The following is a 26124-nucleotide window of genomic DNA, read 5'->3' as shown; positions in this document are numbered from 1 at the left end:
TGGGCGGGATGTAAATTGCCAACAGCCACTCTGGAGAAGTGTATGGTGTTTCCTGAAACATCTAAGAAACAGAGCAACACAGCCTAAGGCACTTCCACTTATGGTCCTATAGATTAGGGAAATTAAAATCAAAAAGACACAGCCACCTCAATGTTTGGGACGGCTCTGTTTACAAGAACCTCGTTTACAATACAAGTTCAATATCACAGAAAGCGAAAAATGGATAAAGAAGTTGTGGTACTTACGTACAATGCAATATCACTCAGCAATGAAATGTATGTCATCAGGCCAGTAGCAGCATAATGAGTGGATTCAGGTACGATGATTCTAAGTGAAATAAGTCACACAGAAAAAGAAACATCATAAGATATCACTAATACACGGAATGTAAACTTGGTTACACAGGAACTGAATTACAAAACAGAATAGGGTCTCAAATGTAGAACACCAACTTATGCTTGCTTAAGCGGAAAGGTGAGTTGGGTTGCTGCATAAAACCAGAGATAGAAATTAGCACAGATACCTTTCCATAAGCCAAATATGTAATAGGCAAGAGCTACTGCTTGCTCAACGAAGTGGACTCAACACCCCATATTAAACGCCTAAGAATACACCTGACTAGTAAGAATCTTAAAACCTATGGATTTATATGTCTCTGAAAGAGAGTCAAGCATGTGTACAGCGGCATAAATGCAACAGTGATAGGATTGGTGAGGTTCGGTGAGCAAATGCAGACCCTTTGAAGTCATATTGCAGGGTTCCCATTCCATGGTTCTCAACTCTTCAGGTTTAAGGGATTCTTCCTTCAGCTAAAACATGCATGTGGAACCCAGAGTATGATCCAACGTGTGATCGGGAAACGTGTTCAAATATGTCTCAGTTTTCATCCCCTGGTACTCGGGTGCAACATTCCAGACGCTTTACTAACACTCTCCCCACTTGGAGAGTCAGTGCCTTTAACCTCCTGTTTGGCCCAGTTTGCAAATTCTGCGGAAAATGAACAGGAATAGGGAGAACAAATGAGAGACTAGCTGGAGGAGTCTGGACGGGCAAATTTAACTCTCATTTCCCACCAGGAAGAGGAATTAACCAAAGGCTCAGTGTGCCATGCCGGAACCACACTAGGGCCTGAAGCAATCCTGCGGTGTTGCGGCCAGCTCACAAGAAAGCGAGTTGAAGAAAGGAACTCAGGGGCCCTGTAATTCACAAACCTGCAGAGTTCTAAATGACAGCTATCGTCCAAAAATATATTGAAGTAAGGCTGCCAAGAGGACTTGAAAGCGGGGCAGAATTGCAGGAAACCGATTTCAGGAGGTAGACTGGAATTGCATGTAAAGCATAGGAAAAGAGGCAGAACGTCCACAATGATGCACTTGGCCAAAAAGGACGTATGCGTTTTTTCCTGAATATACTCAGGAAAAAACGCAGACACCCTTTTTGGCCCACCAAGCAAGCTTGCAAAGGAAATCTGCACTACAATGAAGTCTCACTGCCCCCCCGTTCAAAAGGGCCATCTGAAAAAGTGTAAAATCCACAAAGGCAGGACAGGCCATGGAGAACTGGGAGCCTTCTTATGCTGACGGGTGGGATGTAAATTGCCAACAGCCACTCTGGAGAAGTGTATGGTGTTTCCTGAAACATCTAAAAAACAAGCAACAGAGCCTAGGGCACTTCCACTTATGGTCCTATAGATTAGGGAAATTAAAATCAAAAAGACACAGCCACCCCAAAGTTTGGGACAGCTCTGTTTACAAGAACCTCGTTTACGGTACAAGTTCAATATCGCAGAAAGCGAAAAATGGATAAAGAAGTTGTGGTACTTACGTACAATGCAATATCACTCAGCAATGAAATCTATGTCATCAGGCCAGTAGCAGCATAATGAGTGGATTCAGGTACGATGATTCTAAGTGAAATAAGTCACACAGAAAAAGAAACATCATAAGGTATCACTAATACACGGAATGTAAACTTGGCTACACAGGAACTGAATTACAAAACAGAATAGGGTCTCAAATGTAGAAAACCAACTTACGCTTGCTTACGAGGAAAGGTTATTTGGGGTGCTGCATAAAACCAGAGATTGAAATTAACACAGATACCTTTCCATAAGCCAAATATGTAATAGACAAGAGCTACTGCTTGCTCAACGAAGTGGACTCAACACCCCATATTAAACGCCTAAGAATATACCTGACTAGTAAGAATCTTAAAACCTATGGATTTATATGTCTCCGAAAGAGAACCAAGCGTGTGTTCAACGACATAAACGCAGCAGTGATAGGATTGGTGAGGTTCGGTGAGCAAATGCAGACCCTTTGAAGTCATATTGCATGGTACCCATTCCATGGTTCTCAACTCTCCAGGTTTAAGGGATTCTTCCTTCAGCTAAAACATGCATGTGGAACCCAGAGTATGATCCACCGTGTGATCGGGAAACGTGTTCAAATGTGTCTCAGTTTTCGTCCCCTGGTACTCGGGTGCAACATTCCAGACGCTTTACTAACACTCTCCCCACTTGGAGAGTCAGTGCCTTTAACCTCCTGTTTGGCCCAGTTTGCAATTTCTGCGGAAAATGAACAGGAATAGGGAGAACCAATGAGAGACTAGCTGGAGGCGTCTGGACGGGCAAATTTAACTCTCATTTCCCACCAGGAAGAGGAATTAACCAAAGGCTCAGCGAGCCATGCCGGAACCACCCTAGGGCCTGAAGCAATCATGTGGTGTTGCGGCCAGCTCACAAGAAAGCGAGTTGAAGAAAGGAGCTCAGGGGCACTGTAATTCACAAACCTGCAGAGTTATAAATGACACCTATCGTCCAAAAATATATTGAAGTAAGGCTGCCAAGAGGACTTGAAAGCGGGACAGAATTGCAGGAAACCGATTTCCGGAGGTAGACTGGAATTGCATGTAAACCTTAGGAAAAGAGGCAGAACGTCCACAATGATGCACTTGGCCAAAAAGGGCGTATGCGTTTTTTCCTGAATATATTCAGGAAAAAACGCATACGCCCTTTTTGGTCAACCAAGCAAGCTTGCAAAGGAAATCTGCACTACAATGAAGTCTCACTGCCCCCCGGTCAAAAGGGCCATCTGACAAAAGTGTAAAATCCAGAAAGGCAGGACAGGCCATGGAGATCTGGGAGCCTAGTTAGACTGATGGGCGAGATGTAAATTGCCAACAGCCACTCTGGAGAATTGTATGGCGTTTCCTGAAACATCTAAAAAACAAAGTAACAGAGCCTAGGGCACTTCCACTTATGGTCCTATAGATTAGGGAAATTAAAATCAAAAAGACACAGCCACCCCAAAATTTGGGACGGCTCTGTTTACAAGAACCTCAGTTACGGTACAAGTTCAATATCGCAGAAAGCGAAAAATGGATAAGGAAGTTGTGGTACTTACGTACAATGCAATATCACTCAGCAATGAAATCTATGTCATCAGGCCAGTAGCAGCATAATGAGTGGATTCAGGTACAATGATTCTAAGTGAAATAAGTCCCACAGAAAAAGAAACATCATAAGATATCACTAATACACGGAATGTAAACTTGCCTACACAGGAACTGAATTACAAAACAGAATAGGGTCTCAAATGTAGAAAACCAACTTATGCTTGCTTAAGGGGAAAGGTGAGTTGGGGTGCTGCATAAAACCAGAGATTGAAATTAGCACAGATACCTTTCCATAACCCAATATGTAATAGACAAGAGCTACTGCTTGCTCAACGAAGTGGACTCAACACCCCATATTAAACGCCTAAAAATATACGTGACTAGTAAGTATCTTAAAACCTATGGATTGATATGTCTACGAAAGCGAATCAAGCGTGTGTACAGCGGCATAAACGCAGCAGTGATAGGATTGGTGAGGTTCGGTGAGCAAATGCAGACCCTTTGAAGTCATATTGCATGGTACCCATTCCATGGTTCTCAACTCTCCAGGTTTAAGGGATTCTTCCTTCAGCTAAAACATGCACGTGGAACCCAGAGTATGATCCACCGTGTGATCGGGAAACGTGTTCAAATGTGTCTCAGTTTTCTTCCCCTGGTACTCGGGTGCAACATTCCAGATGCTTTACTAACACTCTCCCCACTTGGAGAGTCAGTGCCTTTAACCTCCTGTTTGGCCCAGTTTGCAATTTCTTCGGAAAATGAACAGGAATAGGGAGAACCAATGAGAGACTAGCTGGAGGTGTCTGGACGGGCAAATTTTACTCTCATTTCCCACCAGGAAGAGGAATTAACCAAAGGCTAAGCGAGCCGTGCCAGAACCACACTAGGGCCTGAAGCAATCCTTTGGTGTTGCGGCCAGCTCACAAGAAAGCGAGTTGAAGAAAGGAGCTCAGGGGCACTGTAATTCACAAAGCTGCAGAGTTATAAATGACAGCTATCGTCCAAAAATATATTGAAGTAAGGCTGCCAAGAGGACTTGAAAACGGGGCAGAATTGCAGGAAACCGATTTCAGGAGGTAGACTGGAATTGCATGTAAAGCACAGGAGAAGAGGCAGAACGTCCACAATGATGCACTTGGCCAAAAAGGGCGTATTCTTTTTTTCCTGAATATATTCAGGAAAAAACGCATACGCCCTTTTTGGCCAACCAAGCAAGCTTGCAAAGGAAATCTGCACTACAATGAAGTCTCACTGCCCCCCGGTCAAAAGGGCCATCTGAAAAATGTGTAAAATCCAGAAAGGCAGGACAGACCATGGAGAACTGGGAGCCTACTTAGGCTGATGGGCGGGATGTAAATTGCCAACAGCCACTCTGGAGAAGTGTATGGTGTTTCCTGAAACATCTGAAAAACATAGCAACTGAGGCTAGGGCACTTCCATTTTTGGTCCTATAGATTAGGGAAATTAAAATCAAAAAGACACAGCCACCCCAAAGTTTGGAACGGCTCTGTTTACAAGAACCTCGTTTACGGTTCAAGTTCAATATCGCAGAAAGCGAAAAATGGATAAAGAAGTTCTGGTACTTAAGTACAATGCAATATCACTCAGCAATGAAATCTATGTCATCAGGCCAGTAGCAGCATAATGAGTGGATTCAGGTACGATGATTCTAAGTGAAATAAGTCCCACAGAAAAAGAAACATCATAAGATATCACTAATACACGGAATGAAAACTTGCCTACACAGGAACTGAATTACAAAACAGAATAGGGTCTCAAATGTAGAAAACCAACTTATGCTTGCTTAAGGGGAAAGGTGAGTTGGGGTGCTGCATAAAACCAGAGATTGAAATTAGCACAGATACCTTTCCATAACCCAATATGTAATAGACAAGAGCTACTGCTTGCTCAACGAAGTGGACTCAACACCCCATATTAAACGCCTAAAAATATACGTGACTAGTAAGTATCTTAAAACCTATGGTTTGATATGTCTACAAAAGCGAATCAAGTGTGTGTACAGCGGCATAAACGCAGCAGTGATAGGATTGGTGAGGTTCGGTGAGCAAATGCAGACCCTTTGAAGTCATATTGCATGGTACCCATTCCATGGTTCTCAACTCTCCAGGTTTAAGGGATTCTTCCTTCAGCTAAAACATGCACGTGGAACCCAGAGTATGATCCACCGTGTGATCGGGAAACGTGTTCAAATGTGTCTCAGTTTTCTTCCTCTGGTACTCGGGTGCAACATACCAGATGCTTTACTAACACTCTCCCCACTTGGAGAGTCAGTGCCTTTAACCTCCTGTTTGGCCCAGTTTGCAATTTCTTCGGAAAATGAACAGGAATAGGGAGAACCAATGAGAGACTAGCTGGAGGTGTCTGGACGGGCAAATTTTACTCTCATTTCCCACCAGGAAGAGGAATTAACCAAAGGCTAAGCGAGCCATGCCAGAACCACACTAGGGCCTGAAGCAATCCTTTGGTGTTGCGGCCAGCTCACAAGAAAGCGAGTTGAAGAAAGGAGCTCAGGGGCACTGTAATTCACAAAGCTGCAGAGTTATAAATGACAGCTATCGTCCAAAAATATATTGAAGTAAGGCTGCCAAGAGGACTTGAAAACGGGGCAGAATTGCAGGAAACCGATTTCAGGAGGTAGACTGGAATTGCATGTAAAGCACAGGAGAAGAGGCAGAACGTCCACAATGATGCACTTGGCCAAAAAGGGCGTATTCTTTTTTTCCTGAATATATTCAGGAAAAAACGCATACGCCCTTTTTGGCCAACCAAGCAAGCTTGCAAAGGAAATCTGCACTACAATGAAGTCTCACTGCCCCCCGGTCAAAAGGGCCATCTGAAAAATGTGTAAAATCCAGAAAGGCAGGACAGACCATGGAGAACTGGGAGCCTACTTAGGCTGATGGGCGGGATGTAAATTGCCAACAGCCACTCTGGAGAAGGGTATGGTGTTTCCTGAAACATCTGAAAAACAAAGCAACTGAGCCTAGGGCACTTCCATTTTTGGTCCTATAGATTAGGGAAATTAAAATCAAAAAGACACAGCCACCCCAAAGTTTGGAACGGCTCTGTTTACAAGAACCTCGTTTACGGTTCAAGTTCAATATCACAGAAAGCGAAAAATGGATAAAGAAGTTCTGGTACTTAAGTACAATGCAATATCACTCAGCAATGAAATCTATGTCATCAGGCCAGTAGCAGCATAATGAGTGGATTCAGGTATGATGATTCTAAGTGAAACAAGTCACACAGAAAAAGAAACATCGTAAGATATCACTAACACACAGATTGTAAACTTGGCTACACAGGAACTGAATTACAAAACAGAATAGGGTCTCAAATGTAGAAAACCAACTTATGCTTGCTTAAGGGGAAAGGTGAGTTGGGGTGCTGCATAAAACCAGAGATTGAAATTAGCACAGATACCTTTCCATAAGCCAAATATGTAATAGACAAGAGCTACTCCTTGCTCAACGAAGTGGACTCAACACCCCATATTAAACGTCTAAGAATATACCTGACTAGTAAGAATCTTAAAACCTATGGATTTATATGTCTCCAAAAGAGAACCAAGCGTGTGTACAGCGGCATAAACGCAGCAGTGATAGGATTGGTGAGGTTCGGTGAGCAAATGCAGACCCTTGGAAGTCATATTGCATGGTACCCATTCCATGGTTCTCAACTCTCCAGGTTTAAGGGATTCTTCCTTCAGCTAAAACATGCATGTGGAACCCAGAGTATGATTCACCGTGTGATCGGGAAACGTGTTCAAATGTGTCTCAGATTTCGTCCCCTGGTACTCGGGTGCAACATTCCAGACACTTTACTAACACTCTCCCCACTTGGAGAGTCAGTGCCTTTAACCTCCTGTTTGGCCCAGTTTGCAATTTCTGCGGAAAATGAACAGGAATAGGGAGAACCAATGAGAGACTACCTGGAGGTGTCTGGACGGGCAAATTTAACTCTCATTTCCCTCCAGGAAGAGGAATTAACCAAAGGCTCAGCGAGACATGCTGGAACCACACTAGGGACTGAAGCAATCCTGCGATGTTGCGGCCAGCTCACAAGAAAGCGAGTTGAAGAAAGGAGCTCAGGGACACTGTAATTCACACACCTGCAGAGTTCTAAATGACAGCTATAGTCCAAAAATATATTGAAGTAAGGCTGCCAAGAGGACTTGAAAGTGGGGCAGAATTGCAGGAAACCGATTTCAGGAGGTAGACTGGAATTGCATGTAAAGCATAGGAAAAGAGGCAGAACGTCCACAATGATGCACTTGGCCAAAAAGGACGTATGCGTTTTATCCTGAATATATTCAGGAAAAAACGCATACACCATTTTTGGTCAACCAAGCAAGCTTGCAAAGGAAATCTGCACTACAATGAAGTCTCACTGCCCCCCGGTCAAAAGGGCCATCTGAAAAAAGTGCAAAATCCAGAAAGGCAGGACAGGCCATGGAGAACTGGGAGTCTAGTTAGACTGATGGGCGGGATGTAAATTGCCAACAGCCACTCTGGAGAAGTGTATGGCGTTTCCTGAAACATCTAAAAAACAAAGCAACAGAGCCTAGGGAAATTCCACTTATGCTCCTATAGATTAGGGAAATTAAAATAAAAAAGACACAGCCACCCCAAAGTTTGGGACGGCTCTGTTTACAAGAACCTCATTTACGGTAGAAGTTCAATATCGCAGAAAGCGAAAAATGGATAAAGAAGTTGTGGTACTTACGTAGAATGCAATATCACTCAGCAATGAAATCTATGTCATCAGGCCAGTAGCAGCATAATGAGTGGATTCAGGTACGATGATTCTAAGTGAAATAAGTCCCACAGAAAAAGAAACATCATAAGATATCACTAATACACGGAATGTAAACTTGGTTACACAGGAACTGAATTACAAAACAGAATAGGGTCTCAAATGTAGAACACCAACTTATGCTTGCTTAAGCGGAAAGGTGAGTTGGGTTGCTGCATAAAACCAGAGATAGAAATTAGCACAGATACCTTTCCATAAGCCAAATATGTAATAGGCAAGAGCTACTGCTTGCTCAACGAAGTGGACTCAACACCCCATATTAAACGCCTAAGAATACACCTGACTAGTAAGAATCTTAAAACCTATGGATTTATATGTCTCTGAAAGAGAGTCAAGCATGTGTACAGCGGCATAAATGCAACAGTGATAGGATTGGTGAGGTTCGGTGAGCAAATGCAGACCCTTTGAAGTCATATTGCAGGGTTCCCATTCCATGGTTCTCAACTCTTCAGGTTTAAGGGATTCTTCCTTCAGCTAAAACATGCATGTGGAACCCAGAGTATGATCCAACGTGTGATCGGGAAACGTGTTCAAATATGTCTCAGTTTTCATCCCCTGGTACTCGGGTGCAACATTCCAGACGCTTTACTAACACTCTCCCCACTTGGAGAGTCAGTGCCTTTAACCTCCTGTTTGGCCCAGTTTGCAAATTCTGCGGAAAATGAACAGGAATAGGGAGAACAAATGAGAGACTAGCTGGAGGAGTCTGGACGGGCAAATTTAACTCTCATTTCCCACCAGGAAGAGGAATTAACCAAAGGCTCAGTGTGCCATGCCGGAACCACACTAGGGCCTGAAGCAATCCTGCGGTGTTGCGGCCAGCTCACAAGAAAGCGAGTTGAAGAAAGGAACTCAGGGGCCCTGTAATTCACAAACCTGCAGAGTTCTAAATGACAGCTATCGTCCAAAAATATATTGAAGTAAGGCTGCCAAGAGGACTTGAAAGCGGGGCAGAATTGCAGGAAACCGATTTCAGGAGGTAGACTGGAATTGCATGTAAAGCATAGGAAAAGAGGCAGAACGTCCACAATGATGCACTTGGCCAAAAAGGACGTATGCGTTTTTTCCTGAATATACTCAGGAAAAAACGCAGACACCCTTTTTGGCCCACCAAGCAAGCTTGCAAAGGAAATCTGCACTACAATGAAGTCTCACTGCCCCCCCGTTCAAAAGGGCCATCTGAAAAAGTGTAAAATCCACAAAGGCAGGACAGGCCATGGAGAACTGGGAGCCTTCTTATGCTGACGGGTGGGATGTAAATTGCCAACAGCCACTCTGGAGAAGTGTATGGTGTTTCCTGAAACATCTAAAAAACAAGCAACAGAGCCTAGGGCACTTCCACTTATGGTCCTATAGATTAGGGAAATTAAAATCAAAAAGACACAGCCACCCCAAAGTTTGGGACAGCTCTGTTTACAAGAACCTCGTTTACGGTACAAGTTCAATATCGCAGAAAGCGAAAAATGGATAAAGAAGTTGTGGTACTTACGTACAATGCAATATCACTCAGCAATGAAATCTATGTCATCAGGCCAGTAGCAGCATAATGAGTGGATTCAGGTACGATGATTCTAAGTGAAATAAGTCACACAGAAAAAGAAACATCATAAGGTATCACTAATACACGGAATGTAAACTTGGCTACACAGGAACTGAATTACAAAACAGAATAGGGTCTCAAATGTAGAAAACCAACTTACGCTTGCTTACGAGGAAAGGTTATTTGGGGTGCTGCATAAAACCAGAGATTGAAATTAACACAGATACCTTTCCATAAGCCAAATATGTAATAGACAAGAGCTACTGCTTGCTCAACGAAGTGGACTCAACACCCCATATTAAACGCCTAAGAATATACCTGACTAGTAAGAATCTTAAAACCTATGGATTTATATGTCTCCGAAAGAGAACCAAGCGTGTGTTCAACGACATAAACGCAGCAGTGATAGGATTGGTGAGGTTCGGTGAGCAAATGCAGACCCTTTGAAGTCATATTGCATGGTACCCATTCCATGGTTCTCAACTCTCCAGGTTTAAGGGATTCTTCCTTCAGCTAAAACATGCATGTGGAACCCAGAGTATGATCCACCGTGTGATCGGGAAACGTGTTCAAATGTGTCTCAGTTTTCGTCCCCTGGTACTCGGGTGCAACATTCCAGACGCTTTACTAACACTCTCCCCACTTGGAGAGTCAGTGCCTTTAACCTCCTGTTTGGCCCAGTTTGCAATTTCTGCGGAAAATGAACAGGAATAGGGAGAACCAATGAGAGACTAGCTGGAGGCGTCTGGACGGGCAAATTTAACTCTCATTTCCCACCAGGAAGAGGAATTAACCAAAGGCTCAGCGAGCCATGCCGGAACCACCCTAGGGCCTGAAGCAATCATGTGGTGTTGCGGCCAGCTCACAAGAAAGCGAGTTGAAGAAAGGAGCTCAGGGGCACTGTAATTCACAAACCTGCAGAGTTATAAATGACACCTATCGTCCAAAAATATATTGAAGTAAGGCTGCCAAGAGGACTTGAAAGCGGGACAGAATTGCAGGAAACCGATTTCCGGAGGTAGACTGGAATTGCATGTAAACCTTAGGAAAAGAGGCAGAACGTCCACAATGATGCACTTGGCCAAAAAGGGCGTATGCGTTTTTTCCTGAATATATTCAGGAAAAAACGCATACGCCCTTTTTGGTCAACCAAGCAAGCTTGCAAAGGAAATCTGCACTACAATGAAGTCTCACTGCCCCCCGGTCAAAAGGGCCATCTGACAAAAGTGTAAAATCCAGAAAGGCAGGACAGGCCATGGAGATCTGGGAGCCTAGTTAGACTGATGGGCGAGATGTAAATGGCCAACAGCCACTCTGGAGAATTGTATGGCGTTTCCTGAAACATCTAAAAAACAAAGTAACAGAGCCTAGGGCACTTCCACTTATGGTCCTATAGATTAGGGAAATTAAAATCAAAAAGACACAGCCACCCCAAAATTTGGGACGGCTCTGTTTACAAGAACCTCAGTTACGGTACAAGTTCAATATCGCAGAAAGCGAAAAATGGATAAGGAAGTTGTGGTACTTACGTACAATGCAATATCACTCAGCAATGAAATCTATGTCATCAGGCCAGTAGCAGCATAATGAGTGGATTCAGGTACAATGATTCTAAGTGAAATAAGTCCCACAGAAAAAGAAACATCATAAGATATCACTAATACACGGAATGTAAACTTGCCTACACAGGAACTGAATTACAAAACAGAATAGGGTCTCAAATGTAGAAAACCAACTTATGCTTGCTTAAGGGGAAAGGTGAGTTGGGGTGCTGCATAAAACCAGAGATTGAAATTAGCACAGATACCTTTCCATAACCCAATATGTAATAGACAAGAGCTACTGCTTGCTCAACGAAGTGGACTCAACACCCCATATTAAACGCCTAAAAATATACGTGACTAGTAAGTATCTTAAAACCTATGGATTGATATGTCTACGAAAGCGAATCAAGCGTGTGTACAGCGGCATAAACGCAGCAGTGATAGGATTGGTGAGGTTCGGTGAGCAAATGCAGACCCTTTGAAGTCATATTGCATGGTACCCATTCCATGGTTCTCAACTCTCCAGGTTTAAGGGATTCTTCCTTCAGCTAAAACATGCACGTGGAACCCAGAGTATGATCCACCGTGTGATCGGGAAACGTGTTCAAATGTGTCTCAGTTTTCTTCCCCTGGTACTCGGGTGCAACATTCCAGATGCTTTACTAACACTCTCCCCACTTGGAGAGTCAGTGCCTTTAACCTCCTGTTTGGCCCAGTTTGCAATTTCTTCGGAAAATGAACAGGAATAGGGAGAACCAATGAGAGACTAGCTGGAGGTGTCTGGACGGGCAAATTTTACTCTCATTTCCCACCAGGAAGAGGAATTAACCAAAGGCTAAGCGAGCCGTGCCAGAACCACACTAGGGCCTGAAGCAATCCTTTGGTGTTGCGGCCAGCTCACAAGAAAGCGAGTTGAAGAAAGGAGCTCAGGGGCACTGTAATTCACAAAGCTGCAGAGTTATAAATGACAGCTATCGTCCAAAAATATATTGAAGTAAGGCTGCCAAGAGGACTTGAAAACGGGGCAGAATTGCAGGAAACCGATTTCAGGAGGTAGACTGGAATTGCATGTAAAGCACAGGAGAAGAGGCAGAACGTCCACAATGATGCACTTGGCCAAAAAGGGCGTATTCTTTTTTTCCTGAATATATTCAGGAAAAAACGCATACGCCCTTTTTGGCCAACCAAGCAAGCTTGCAAAGGAAATCTGCACTACAATGAAGTCTCACTGCCCCCCGGTCAAAAGGGCCATCTGAAAAATGTGTAAAATCCAGAAAGGCAGGACAGACCATGGAGAACTGGGAGCCTACTTAGGCTGATGGGCGGGATGTAAATTGCCAACAGCCACTCTGGAGAAGTGTATGGTGTTTCCTGAAACATCTGAAAAACATAGCAACTGAGGCTAGGGCACTTCCATTTTTGGTCCTATAGATTAGGGAAATTAAAATCAAAAAGACACAGCCACCCCAAAGTTTGGAACGGCTCTGTTTACAAGAACCTCGTTTACGGTTCAAGTTCAATATCGCAGAAAGCGAAAAATGGATAAAGAAGTTCTGGTACTTAAGTACAATGCAATATCACTCAGCAATGAAATCTATGTCATCAGGCCAGTAGCAGCATAATGAGTGGATTCAGGTACGATGATTCTAAGTGAAATAAGTCCCACAGAAAAAGAAACATCATAAGATATCACTAATACACGGAATGAAAACTTGCCTACACAGGAACTGAATTACAAAACAGAATAGGGTCTCAAATGTAGAAAACCAACTTATGCTTGCTTAAGGGGAAAGGTGAGTTGGGGTGCTGCATAAAACCAGAGATTGAAATTAGCACAGATACCTTTCCATAACCCAATATGTAATAGACAAGAGCTACTGCTTGCTCAACGAAGTGGACTCAACACCCCATATTAAACGCCTAAAAATATACGTGACTAGTAAGTATCTTAAAACCTATGGTTTGATATGTCTACAAAAGCGAATCAAGTGTGTGTACAGCGGCATAAACGCAGCAGTGATAGGATTGGTGAGGTTCGGTGAGCAAATGCAGACCCTTTGAAGTCATATTGCATGGTACCCATTCCATGGTTCTCAACTCTCCAGGTTTAAGGGATTCTTCCTTCAGCTAAAACATGCACGTGGAACCCAGAGTATGATCCACCGTGTGATCGGGAAACGTGTTCAAATGTGTCTCAGTTTTCTTCCTCTGGTACTCGGGTGCAACATACCAGATGCTTTACTAACACTCTCCCCACTTGGAGAGTCAGTGCCTTTAACCTCCTGTTTGGCCCAGTTTGCAATTTCTTCGGAAAATGAACAGGAATAGGGAGAACCAATGAGAGACTAGCTGGAGGTGTCTGGACGGGCAAATTTTACTCTCATTTCCCACCAGGAAGAGGAATTAACCAAAGGCTAAGCGAGCCATGCCAGAACCACACTAGGGCCTGAAGCAATCCTTTGGTGTTGCGGCCAGCTCACAAGAAAGCGAGTTGAAGAAAGGAGCTCAGGGGCACTGTAATTCACAAAGCTGCAGAGTTATAAATGACAGCTATCGTCCAAAAATATATTGAAGTAAGGCTGCCAAGAGGACTTGAAAACGGGGCAGAATTGCAGGAAACCGATTTCAGGAGGTAGACTGGAATTGCATGTAAAGCACAGGAGAAGAGGCAGAACGTCCACAATGATGCACTTGGCCAAAAAGGGCGTATTCTTTTTTTCCTGAATATATTCAGGAAAAAACGCATACGCCCTTTTTGGCCAACCAAGCAAGCTTGCAAAGGAAATCTGCACTACAATGAAGTCTCACTGCCCCCCGGTCAAAAGGGCCATCTGAAAAATGTGTAAAATCCAGAAAGGCAGGACAGACCATGGAGAACTGGGAGCCTACTTAGGCTGATGGGCGGGATGTAAATTGCCAACAGCCACTCTGGAGAAGGGTATGGTGTTTCCTGAAACATCTGAAAAACAAAGCAACTGAGCCTAGGGCACTTCCATTTTTGGTCCTATAGATTAGGGAAATTAAAATCAAAAAGACACAGCCACCCCAAAGTTTGGAACGGCTCTGTTTACAAGAACCTCGTTTACGGTTCAAGTTCAATATCACAGAAAGCGAAAAATGGATAAAGAAGTTCTGGTACTTAAGTACAATGCAATATCACTCAGCAATGAAATCTATGTCATCAGGCCAGTAGCAGCATAATGAGTGGATTCAGGTATGATGATTCTAAGTGAAACAAGTCACACAGAAAAAGAAACATCGTAAGATATCACTAACACACAGATTGTAAACTTGGCTACACAGGAACTGAATTACAAAACAGAATAGGGTCTCAAATGTAGAAAACCAACTTATGCTTGCTTAAGGGGAAAGGTGAGTTGGGGTGCTGCATAAAACCAGAGATTGAAATTAGCACAGATACCTTTCCATAAGCCAAATATGTAATAGACAAGAGCTACTCCTTGCTCAACGAAGTGGACTCAACACCCCATATTAAACGTCTAAGAATATACCTGACTAGTAAGAATCTTAAAACCTATGGATTTATATGTCTCCAAAAGAGAACCAAGCGTGTGTACAGCGGCATAAACGCAGCAGTGATAGGATTGGTGAGGTTCGGTGAGCAAATGCAGACCCTTGGAAGTCATATTGCATGGTACCCATTCCATGGTTCTCAACTCTCCAGGTTTAAGGGATTCTTCCTTCAGCTAAAACATGCATGTGGAACCCAGAGTATGATTCACCGTGTGATCGGGAAACGTGTTCAAATGTGTCTCAGATTTCGTCCCCTGGTACTCGGGTGCAACATTCCAGACACTTTACTAACACTCTCCCCACTTGGAGAGTCAGTGCCTTTAACCTCCTGTTTGGCCCAGTTTGCAATTTCTGCGGAAAATGAACAGGAATAGGGAGAACCAATGAGAGACTACCTGGAGGTGTCTGGACGGGCAAATTTAACTCTCATTTCCCTCCAGGAAGAGGAATTAACCAAAGGCTCAGCGAGACATGCTGGAACCACACTAGGGACTGAAGCAATCCTGCGATGTTGCGGCCAGCTCACAAGAAAGCGAGTTGAAGAAAGGAGCTCAGGGACACTGTAATTCACACACCTGCAGAGTTCTAAATGACAGCTATAGTCCAAAAATATATTGAAGTAAGGCTGCCAAGAGGACTTGAAAGTGGGGCAGAATTGCAGGAAACCGATTTCAGGAGGTAGACTGGAATTGCATGTAAAGCATAGGAAAAGAGGCAGAACGTCCACAATGATGCACTTGGCCAAAAAGGACGTATGCGTTTTATCCTGAATATATTCAGGAAAAAACGCATACACCATTTTTGGTCAACCAAGCAAGCTTGCAAAGGAAATCTGCACTACAATGAAGTCTCACTGCCCCCCGGTCAAAAGGGCCATCTGAAAAAAGTGCAAAATCCAGAAAGGCAGGACAGGCCATGGAGAACTGGGAGTCTAGTTAGACTGATGGGCGGGATGTAAATTGCCAACAGCCACTCTGGAGAAGTGTATGGCGTTTCCTGAAACATCTAAAAAACAAAGCAACAGAGCCTAGGGAAATTCCACTTATGCTCCTATAGATTAGGGAAATTAAAATAAAAAAGACACAGCCACCCCAAAGTTTGGGACGGCTCTGTTTACAAGAACCTCATTTACGGTAGAAGTTCAATATCGCAGAAAGCGAAAAATGGATAAAGAAGTTGTGGTACTTACGTAGAATGCAATATCACTCAGCAATGAAATCTATGTCATCAGGCCAGTAGCAGCATAATGAGTGGATTCAGGTACGATGATTCTAAGTGAAATAAGTCCCACAGAAAAAGAAACATCATAAGATATCACTAATACACGGAAGGTAAACTTGGCTACACAGGAACTGAATTACAAAACAGAATAGGGTCTCAAATGTAGAAAACCAACTTATGCTTGCTTAAGGGGAAAGGTGAGTTGGGGTGCTGCATAAAACCAGAGATTGAAATTAGCACAGATACCTTTCCATAAGCCAAATATGTAATAGACAAGAGCTACTGCTTGCTCAACAAAGTGGACTCAACACCCCATATTAAACGCCTAAGAATATACCTGACTAGTAAGAATCTTAAAACCTATGGATTGATATGTCTCCGAAAGAGATCCAAGCGTGTGTACAGCAGCATAAACGCAGCAGTGATAGGATTGGTGAGGTTCGGTGAGCAAATGCAGACCCTTGGAAGTCATATTGCATGGTACCCATTCCATGGTTCTCAACTCTCCAGGTTTAAGGGATTCTTCCTTCAGCTAAAACATGCATGTGGAACCCAGAGTATGATCCACCGTGTGATCGGGAAACGTGTTCAAATGTGTCTCAGTTTTCGTCCCCTGGTACTCGGGTGCAACATTCCAGACGCTTTACTAACACTCTCCCCACTTGGAGAGTCAGTGCCTTTAAACTCCTGTTTGGCCCAGTTTGCAATTTCTGCGGAAAATGAACAGGAATAGGGAGAACCAATGAGAGACTAGCTGGAGGTGTCTGGACTGGCAAATTTAACTCTCATTTCCCACCAGGAAGAGGAATTAACCAAAGGCTCAGCGAGCCATGCCGAAACCACACTAGGGCCTGAAGCAATCCTGCGGTGTTGCGGGCAGCTCACAAGAAAGCGACTTGAAGAAAGGAGGTCAGGGGCACTGTAATTCACAAACCTGCAGAGTTATAAATGACAGCTATCGTCCAAAAATATATTGAAGTAAGGCTGCCAAGAGGACTTGAAAGTGGGGCAGAATTGCAGGAAACCGATTTCAGGAGGTAGACTGGAATTGCATGTAAAGCATAGGAAAAGAGGCAGAACGTCCACAATGATGCACTTGGCCAAAAAGGACGTATGCGTTTTTTCCTGAATATATTCAGGAAAAAACGCATACGCCCTTTTTGGCCAAGCAAGCAAGCTTGCAAAGGAAATCTGCACTACAATGAAGTCTCACTGCCCCCCGGTCAAAAGGACCATCTGAAAAAAGTGTAAAATCTAGAAAGGCAGGACAGGCCATGGAGAACTGGGAGCCTAGTTAGACTGATGGGCGGGATGTAAATTGCCAACAGCCACTCTGGAGAAGTGTATGGTGTTTCCTGAAACATCTAAAAAACAAAGCAACAGAGCCTAGGGCACTTCCACTTATGGTCCTATAGATTAGGGAAATTAAAATCAAAAAGACACAGCCACCCCAAAGTTTGGAACGGCTCTGTTTACAAGAACCTCGTTTACGGTACAAGTTCAATATCGCAGAAAGCGAAAAATGGATAAAGAAGTTGTGGTACTTACGTACAATGCAATATCACTCAGCAATGAAATCTATGTCATCAGGCCAGTAGCAGCATAATGAGTGGATTCAGGTACGATGATTCTAAGTGAAATAAGTCACACAGAAAAAGAAACATCGTAAGATATCACTAACACACAGATTGTAAACTTGGCTACACAGGAACTGAATTACAAAACAGAATAGGGTCTCAAATGTAGAAAACCAACTTATGCTTGCTTAAGGGGAAAGGTGAGTTGGGGTGCTGCATAAAACCAGAGATTGAAATTAGCACAGATACCTTTCCATAAGCCAAATATGTAATAGACAAGAGCTACTCCTTGCTCAACGAAGTGGACTCAACACCCCATATTAAACGCCTAAGAATATACCTGACTAGTAAGAATCTTAAAACCTATGGATTTATATGTCTCCAAAAGAGAACCAAGCGTGTGTACAGCGGCATAAACGCAGCAGTGATAGGATTGGTGAGGTTCGGTGAGCAAATGCAGACCCTTGGAAGTCATATTGCATGGTACCCATTCCATGGTTCTCAACTCTCCAGGTTTAAGGGATTCTTCCTTCAGCTAAAACATGCATGTGGAACCCAGAGTATGATTCACCGTGTGATCGGGAAACGTGTTCAAATGTGTCTCAGATTTCGTCCCCTGGTACTCGGGTGCAACATTCCAGACACTTTACTAACACTCTCCCCACTTGGAGAGTCAGTGCCTTTAACCTCCTGTTTGGCCCAGTTTGCAATTTCTGCGGAAAATGAACAGGAATAGGGAGAACCAATGAGAGACTACCTGGAGGTGTCTGGACGGGCAAATTTAACTCTCATTTCCCTCCAGGAAGAGGAATTAACCAAAGGCTCAGTGAGACATGCTGGAACCACACTAGGGACTGAAGCAATCCTGCGATGTTGCGGCCAGCTCACAAGAAAGCGAGTTGAAGAAAGGAGCTCAGGGACACTGTAATTCACAAACCTGCAGAGTTCTAAATGACAGCTATAGTCCAAAAATATATTGAAGTAAGGCTGCCAAGAGGACTTGAAAGTGGGGCAGAATTGCAGGAAACCGATTTCAGGAGGTAGACTGGAATTGCATGTAAAGCATAGGAAAAGAGGCAGAACGTCCACAATGATGCACTTGGCCAAAAAGGACGTATGCGTTTTATCCTGAATATATTCAGGAAAAAACGCATACACCATTTTTGGTCAACCAAGCAAGCTTGCAAAGGAAATCTGCACTACAATGAAGTCTCACTGCCCCCCGGTCAAAAGGGCCATCTGAAAAAAGTGCAAAATCCAGAAAGGCAGGACAGGCCATGGAGAACTGGGAGTCTAGTTAGACTGATGGGCGGGATGTAAATTGCCAACAGCCACTCTGGAGAAGTGTATGGCGTTTCCTGAAACATCTAAAAAACAAAGCAACAGAGCCTAGGGAAATTCCACTTATGCTCCTATAGATTAGGGAAATTAAAATAAAAAAGACACAGCCACCCCAAAGTTTGGGACGGCTCTGTTTACAAGAACCTCATTTACGGTAGAAGTTCAAAATCGCAGAAAGCGAAAAATGGATAAAGAAGTTGTGGTACTTACGTAGAATGCAATATCACTCAGCAATGAAATCTATGTCATCAGGCCAGTAGCAGCATAATGAGTGGATTCAGGTACGATGATTCTAAGTGAAATAAGTCCCACAGAAAAAGAAACATCATAAGATATCACTAATACACGGAAGGTAAACTTGGCTACACAGGAACTGAATTACAAAACAGAATAGGGTCTCAAATGTAGAAAACCAACTTATGCTTGCTTAAGGGGAAAGGTGAGTTGGGGTGCTGCATAAAACCAGAGATTGAAATTAGCACAGATACCTTTCCATAAGCCAAATATGTAATAGACAAGAGCTACTGCTTGCTCAACAAAGTGGACTCAACACCCCATATTAAACGCCTAAGAATATACCTGACTAGTAAGAATCTTAAAACCTATGGATTGATATGTCTCCGAAAGAGATCCAAGCGTGTGTACAGCAGCATAAACGCAGCAGTGATAGGATTGGTGAGGTTCGGTGAGCAAATGCAGACCCTTGGAAGTCATATTGCATGGTACCCATTCCATGGTTCTCAACTCTCCAGGTTTAAGGGATTCTTCCTTCAGCTAAAACATGCATGTGGAACCCAGAGTATGATCCACCGTGTGATCGGGAAACGTGTTCAAATGTGTCTCAGTTTTCGTCCCCTGGTACTCGGGTGCAACATTCCAGACGCTTTACTAACACTCTCCCCACTTGGAGAGTCAGTGCCTTTAAACTCCTGTTTGGCCCAGTTTGCAATTTCTGCGGAAAATGAACAGGAATAGGGAGAACCAATGAGAGACTAGCTGGAGGTGTCTGGACTGGCAAATTTAACTCTCATTTCCCACCAGGAAGAGGAATTAACCAAAGGCTCAGCGAGCCATGCCGAAACCACACTAGGGCCTGAAGCAATCCTGCGGTGTTGCGGGCAGCTCACAAGAAAGCGACTTGAAGAAAGGAGCTCAGGGGCACTGTAATTCACAAACCTGCAGAGTTATAAATGACAGCTATCGTCCAAAAATATATTGAAGTAAGGCTGCCAAGAGGACTTGAAAGTGGGGCAGAATTGCAGGAAACCGATTTCAGGAGGTAGACTGGAATTGCATGTAAAGCATAGGAAAAGAGGCAGAACGTCCACAATGATGCACTTGGCCAAAAAGGACGTATGCGTTTTTTCCGGAATATATTCAGGAAAAAACGCATACGCCCTTTTTGGCCAAGCAAGCAAGCTTGCAAAGGAAATCTGCACTACAATGAAGTCTCACTGCCCCCCGGTCAAAAGGACCATCTGAAAAAAGTGTAAAATCTAGAAAGGCAGGACAGGCCATGGAGAACTGGGAGCCTAGTTAGACTGATGGGCGGGATGTAAATTGCCAACAGCCACTCTGGAGAAGTGTATGGTGTTTCCTGAAACATCTAAAAAACAAAGCAACAGAGCCTAGGGCACTTCCACTTATGGTCCTATAGATTAGGGAAATTAAAATCAAAAAGACACAGCCACCCCAAAGTTTGGAACGGCTCTGTTTACAAGAACCTCGTTTACGGTACAAGTTCAATATCGCAGAAAGCGAAAAATGGATAAAGAAGTTGTGGTACTTACGTACAATGCAATATCACTCAGCAATGAAATCTATGTCATCAGGCCAGTAGCAGCATAATGAGTGGATTCAGGTACGATGATTCTAAGTGAAATAAGTCACACAGAAAAAGAAACATCATAAGATATCACTAATACACGGAATGTAAACTTGCCTACACAGGAACTGAATTACAAAACAGAATAGGGTCTCAAATGTAGAAAACCAACTTATGCTTGCTTAAGGGGAAAGGTGAGTTGGGGTGCTGCATAAAACCAGAGATTGAAATTAGCACAGATACCTTTCCATAAGCCAAATATGTAATAGACAAGAGCTACTGCTTGCTCAACGAAGTGGACTCAACACCCCATATTAAACGCCTAAAAATATACCTGACTAGTAATAATCTTAAAACCTATGGATTGATATGTCTACGAAAGAGAATCAAGCGTGTGTACAGCGGCATAAATGCAGCAGTGATAGGATTGGTGAGGTTCGGTGAGCAAATGCAGACCCTTTGAATTCATATTGCATGGTACCCATTCCATGGTTCTCAACTCTCCAGGTTTAAGGGATTCTTCCTTCAGCTAAAACATGCATGTGGAACCCAGAGGATGATCCACCGTGTGATCGGGAAACGTGTTCAAATGTGTCTCACATTTCGTCCCCTGGTACTCGGGTGCAACATTCCAGACACTTTACTAACACTCTCCCCACTTGGAGAGTCAGTGCCTTTAACCTCCTGTTTGGCCCAGTTTGCAATTTCTGCGGAAAATGAACAGGAATAGGGAGAACCAATGAGAGACTAGCTGGAGGTGTCTGGACGGGCAAATTTAACTCTCATTTCCCACCAGGAAGAGTAATTAACCAAAGGCTCAGCGAGCCATGCCGGAACCACCCTAGGGCCTGAAGGAATCATGTGGTGTTGCGGCCAGCTCACAAGAAAGCGAGTTGAAGAAAGGAGCTCAGGGGCACTGTAATTCACAAACCTGCAGAGTTATAAATGACACCTATCGTCCAAAAATATATTGAAGTAAGGCTGCCAAGAGGACTTGAAAGCGGGACAGAATTGCAGGAAACCGATTTCCGGAGGTAGATTGGAATTGCATGTAAAGCTTAGGAAAAGAGGCAGAACGTCCACAATGATGCACTTGGCCAAAAAGGGCGTATGCGTTTTACCTTGAATATATTCAGGAAAAAACGCATACGCACTTTTTGGCCAACCAAGCAAGCTTGCAAAGGAAATCTGCACTACAATGAAGTCTCACTGCCCCCCGGTTAAAAGGGCCATCTGAAAAAAGTGTAAAATCCAGAAAGGCAGGACAGGCCATGGAGAACTGGGAGCCTTCTTATGCTGATGGGCGGGATGTAAATTGCCAACAGCCACTCTGGAGAAGTGTATGGTGTTTCCTGAAACATCTAAAAAACAAAGCAACAGAGCCTAGGGCACTTCCACTTATGGTCCTATAGATTAGGGAAATTAAAATCAGAAAGACACAGCCACCCCAAAGTTTGGGACGGCTCTATTTACAAGAACCTCGTTTACGGTACAAGTTCAATATCGCAGAAAGCGAAAAATGGATAAAGTAGTTGTGGTACTTACGTACAATGCAATATCACTCAGCAATGAAATCTATGTCATCAGGCCAGTAGCAGCATAATGAGTGGATTCAGGTACGATGATTCTAAGTGAAATAAGTCACACAGAAAAAGAAACATCATAAGGTATCACTAATACACGGAGTGTAAACTTGGCTACACAGGAACTGAATTACAAAACAGAATAGGGTCTCAAATGTCGAAAACCAACTTATGCTTGCTTAAGGGGAAAGGTGAGTTGGGTGTTGCATAAAACCAGAGATTGAAATTAGCACAGATACTTTTCCATAAGCCAAATATGTAATAGACAAGAGCTACTGCTTGCTCAACGAAGTGGACTCAACACCCCATATTAAACGCCTAAGAATATACCTGACTAGTAAGAATCTTATAACCTATGGATTTATATGTCTCCGAAAGAGAATCAAGCGTGTGTACAGCGGCATAAACGCAGCAGTGATAGGATTGGTGAGGTTCGGTGAGCAAATGCAGACCCTTTGAAGTCATATTGCATGGTACCCATTCCATGGTTCTCAACTCTCCTGGATTAAAGGATTCTTCCTTCAGCTAAAACATGCATTTGGAACCCAGAGTATGATCCACCGTGTGATCGGGAAACGTGTTCCAATGTGTCTCAGTTTTCGTCCCCTGGTACTCGGGTGCAACTTTCCAGACGCTTTACTAACACTCTCCCCACTTGGAGAGTCAGTGCCTTTAACCTCCTGTTTGGCCCAGTTTGCAATTTCTGCGGAAAATGAACAGGAATAGGGAGAACCAATGAGAGACTAGCTGGAGGTGTCTGGACGGGCAAATTTAATTCTCATTTCCCACCAGGAAGAGGAATTAACCAAAGGCTCAGCGAGATATGCCGGAACCACACTTGGGCCTGAAGCAATCCTGCGGTGTTGCGGCCAGCTCACAAGAAAGCGAGGTGAAGAAAGAAGCTCAGGGGCACTGTAATTCACAAACCTGCAGAGTTATAAATGACAGCTATCGTCCAAAAATATATTGAAGTAAGGCTGCCAAGAGGACTTGAAAGTGGGGCAGAATTGCAGGAAACCGATTTCAGGAGGTAGACAGGAATTGCATGTAAAGCATAGGAAAAGAGGCAGAACGTCCACAATGATGCACTTGGCCAAAAGGGCGTATGAGTTTTTTCCTGAATATATTCAGGAAAAAACGCATACGCCCTTTTTGGCCAACCAAGGAAGCTTGCAAAGGAAATCTGCACTACAATGAAGTCTCACTGCCCCCCGGTTAAAAGGGCTATCTGAAAAAAGTGTATAATCCAGAAAGGCAGGACAGGCCATGGAGAACTGGGAGCCTTCTTATGCTGATGGGCGGGATGTAAATTGCCAACAGCCACTCTGGAGAAGTGTATGGTGTTTCCTGAAACATCTGAAAAACAAAGCAACAGAGCCTAGGGCACTTCCACTTATGGTCCTATAGATTAGGGAAATTAAAATCAAAAAGACACAGCCACCCCAAAGTTTGGGACGGCTCTGTTTACAAGAACCTCGTTTACGGTACAAGTTCAATATCGCAGAAAGCGAAAAATGGATAAAGTAGTTGTGGTACTTACGTACAATGCAATATCACTCAGCAATGAAATCTATGTCATCAGGCCAGTAGCAGCATAATGAGTGGATTCAGGTACAATGATTCTAAGTGAAATAAGTCACAGAGAAAAAGAAACATCATAAGGTATCACTAATACACGGAATGTAAACTTGGCTACACAGGAACTGAATGACAAAACAGAATAGGGTCTCAAATGTCGAAAACCAACTTATGCTTGCTTAAGGGGAAAGGTGAGTTGGGGTGCTGCATAAAACCAGAGATTGAAATTAGCACAGATACCTTTCCATAAGCCAAATATGTAATAGACAAGAGCTACTGCTTGCTCAACGAAGTGGACTCAACACCACATATTAAACGCCTAAGAATATACCTGACTAGTAAGAATCTTAAAACCTATGGATTGATATGTCTCCGAAAGAGAATCAAGCGTGTGTACAGCGGCATAAACGCAGCAGTGATAGGATTCGTGAGGTTCAGTGAGCAAATGCAGACCCTTTGAAGTCATATTGCATGGTACCCATTCCATGGGTCTCAACTCTCCAGGTTTAAGGGATTCTTCCTTCAGCTAAAACATGCATGTGGAGCCCAGAGTATGATCCACCGTGTGATCGGGAAACGTGTTCAAATGTGTCTCAGTTTTCGTCCCCTGATACTCGGGTGCAACATTCCAGACGCTTTACTAAGACTCTCCCCACTTGGAGAGTCAGTGCCTTTAACCTCCTGTTTGGCCCAGTTTGCAATTTCTGCGGAAAATGAACAGGAATAGGGAGAACCAATGAGAGACTAGCTGGAGGTGTCTGGACGGGCAAATTTAACTCTCATTTCCCACCAGGAAGAGGAATTAACCAAAGGCTCAGCGAGCCATGCCGGAACCACACTAGGGCCTGAAGCAATCCTGCGGTGTTGCGGCAAGCTCACAAGAAAGCCAGTTGAAAAAAGGAGCTCAGGGGCACTGTAATTCACAAACCTTCAGAGTTATAAATGACAGCTATCGTCCAAAAATATATTGAAGCAAGGCTGCCAAGAGGACTTGAAAGCGGGGAAGAATTGCAGGAAACCGATTTCAGGAGGTAGACTGGAATTGCATGTAAAGCATAGGAAAAGAGGCAGAACGTCCACAATGATGCACTTGGCCAAAAAGGGCGTATGCGTTTTTTCCTGAATATATTCAGGAAAAAACGCATACGCCCTTTTTGGCCAAGCAAGCAAGCTTGCAAAGGAAATCTGCACTACAATGAAGTCTCACTGCCCCCCGGTCAAAAGGGCCATCTGAAAAAAGTGTAAAATCCAGAAAGGCAGGACAGGCCATGGAGAACTGGGAGCCTTCTTATGCTGATGGGCGGGATGTAAATTGCCAACAGCCACTCTGGAGAAGTGTATGGTGTTTCCTGAAATATCTAAAAAACAAAGCAACAGAGCCTAGGGCACTTCCACTTATGGTCCTATAGCTTAGGGAAATTAAAATCAAAAAGACACAGCCACCCCAAAGTTTGGGACGGCTCTGTTTACAAGAACCTCGTTTACGGTACAAGTTCAATATCGCAGAAAGCGAAAAATGGATAAAGAAGTTGTCGTACTTACGTACAATGCAATATCACTCAGCAATGAAATCTATGTCATCAGGCCAGTAGCAGCATAATGAGTGGATTCAGGTACGATGATTCTAAGTGAAATAAATGACACAGAAAAAGAAACATCATAAGGTATCACTAATACACGGCATGTAAACATGGCTACACAGGAACTGAATTACAAAACAGAATAGGGTCTCAAATGAAGAAAACCAACTTACGCTTGCTTAAGACGAAAGGTTAGTTGGGGTGCTGCATAAAACCAGAGATTGAAATTAACACAGATATATTTCCATAAGCCAAATATGTAATAGACAAGAGCTACTGCTTGCTCAACGAAGTGGACTCAACACCACATATTAAACGCCTAAGAATATACCTGACTAGTAAGAATCTTAAAACCTATGGATTTATATGTCTCTGAAAGAGAATCAAGCGTGTTTACAGCGGCATAAACGCAGCAGTGATAGGATTGGTGAGGTTCGGTGAGCAAATGCAGACCCTTTGAAGTCATATTGCATGGTACCCATTCCATGGTTCTCAACTCTCCAGGTTTAAGGGATTCTTCCTTCAGCTAAAACATGCATGTGGAACCCAGAGTATGATCCACCGTGTGA

The 26124-nt window shown here is 43.5% G+C and overlaps 1 long non-coding RNA gene across 6 annotated transcripts in view; it reads right to left on the bottom strand.

Moving 5' to 3' along the window:
- The window catches only part of LOC137217935 (uncharacterized), a 1539267-nt gene that overhangs the window by 638833 nt on the left and 874310 nt on the right, over nt 1-26124 (bottom strand). For all 6 annotated transcript variants that reach the window (XR_010940334.1, XR_010940329.1, XR_010940330.1 and 3 more), the window contains exons 3-6: nt 14456-14541; nt 12877-12962; nt 6559-6644; nt 4980-5065 (exon numbers count right to left, since the gene is read on the bottom strand). This is a non-coding gene — a long non-coding RNA (uncharacterized lncRNA). The remainder of the gene's footprint in view (nt 1-4979; nt 5066-6558; nt 6645-12876; nt 12963-14455; nt 14542-26124) is intronic.

The sequence above is a fragment of the Pseudorca crassidens genome, assembly GCF_039906515.1.
Source record: "Pseudorca crassidens isolate mPseCra1 chromosome 1 unlocalized genomic scaffold, mPseCra1.hap1 SUPER_1_unloc_3, whole genome shotgun sequence".
Classification (NCBI taxonomy): domain Eukaryota; kingdom Metazoa; phylum Chordata; class Mammalia; order Artiodactyla; family Delphinidae; genus Pseudorca; species Pseudorca crassidens.
Note: the sequence above shows the minus strand (reverse complement) of the source record. Positions and strands in the feature narration are given on the sequence as shown.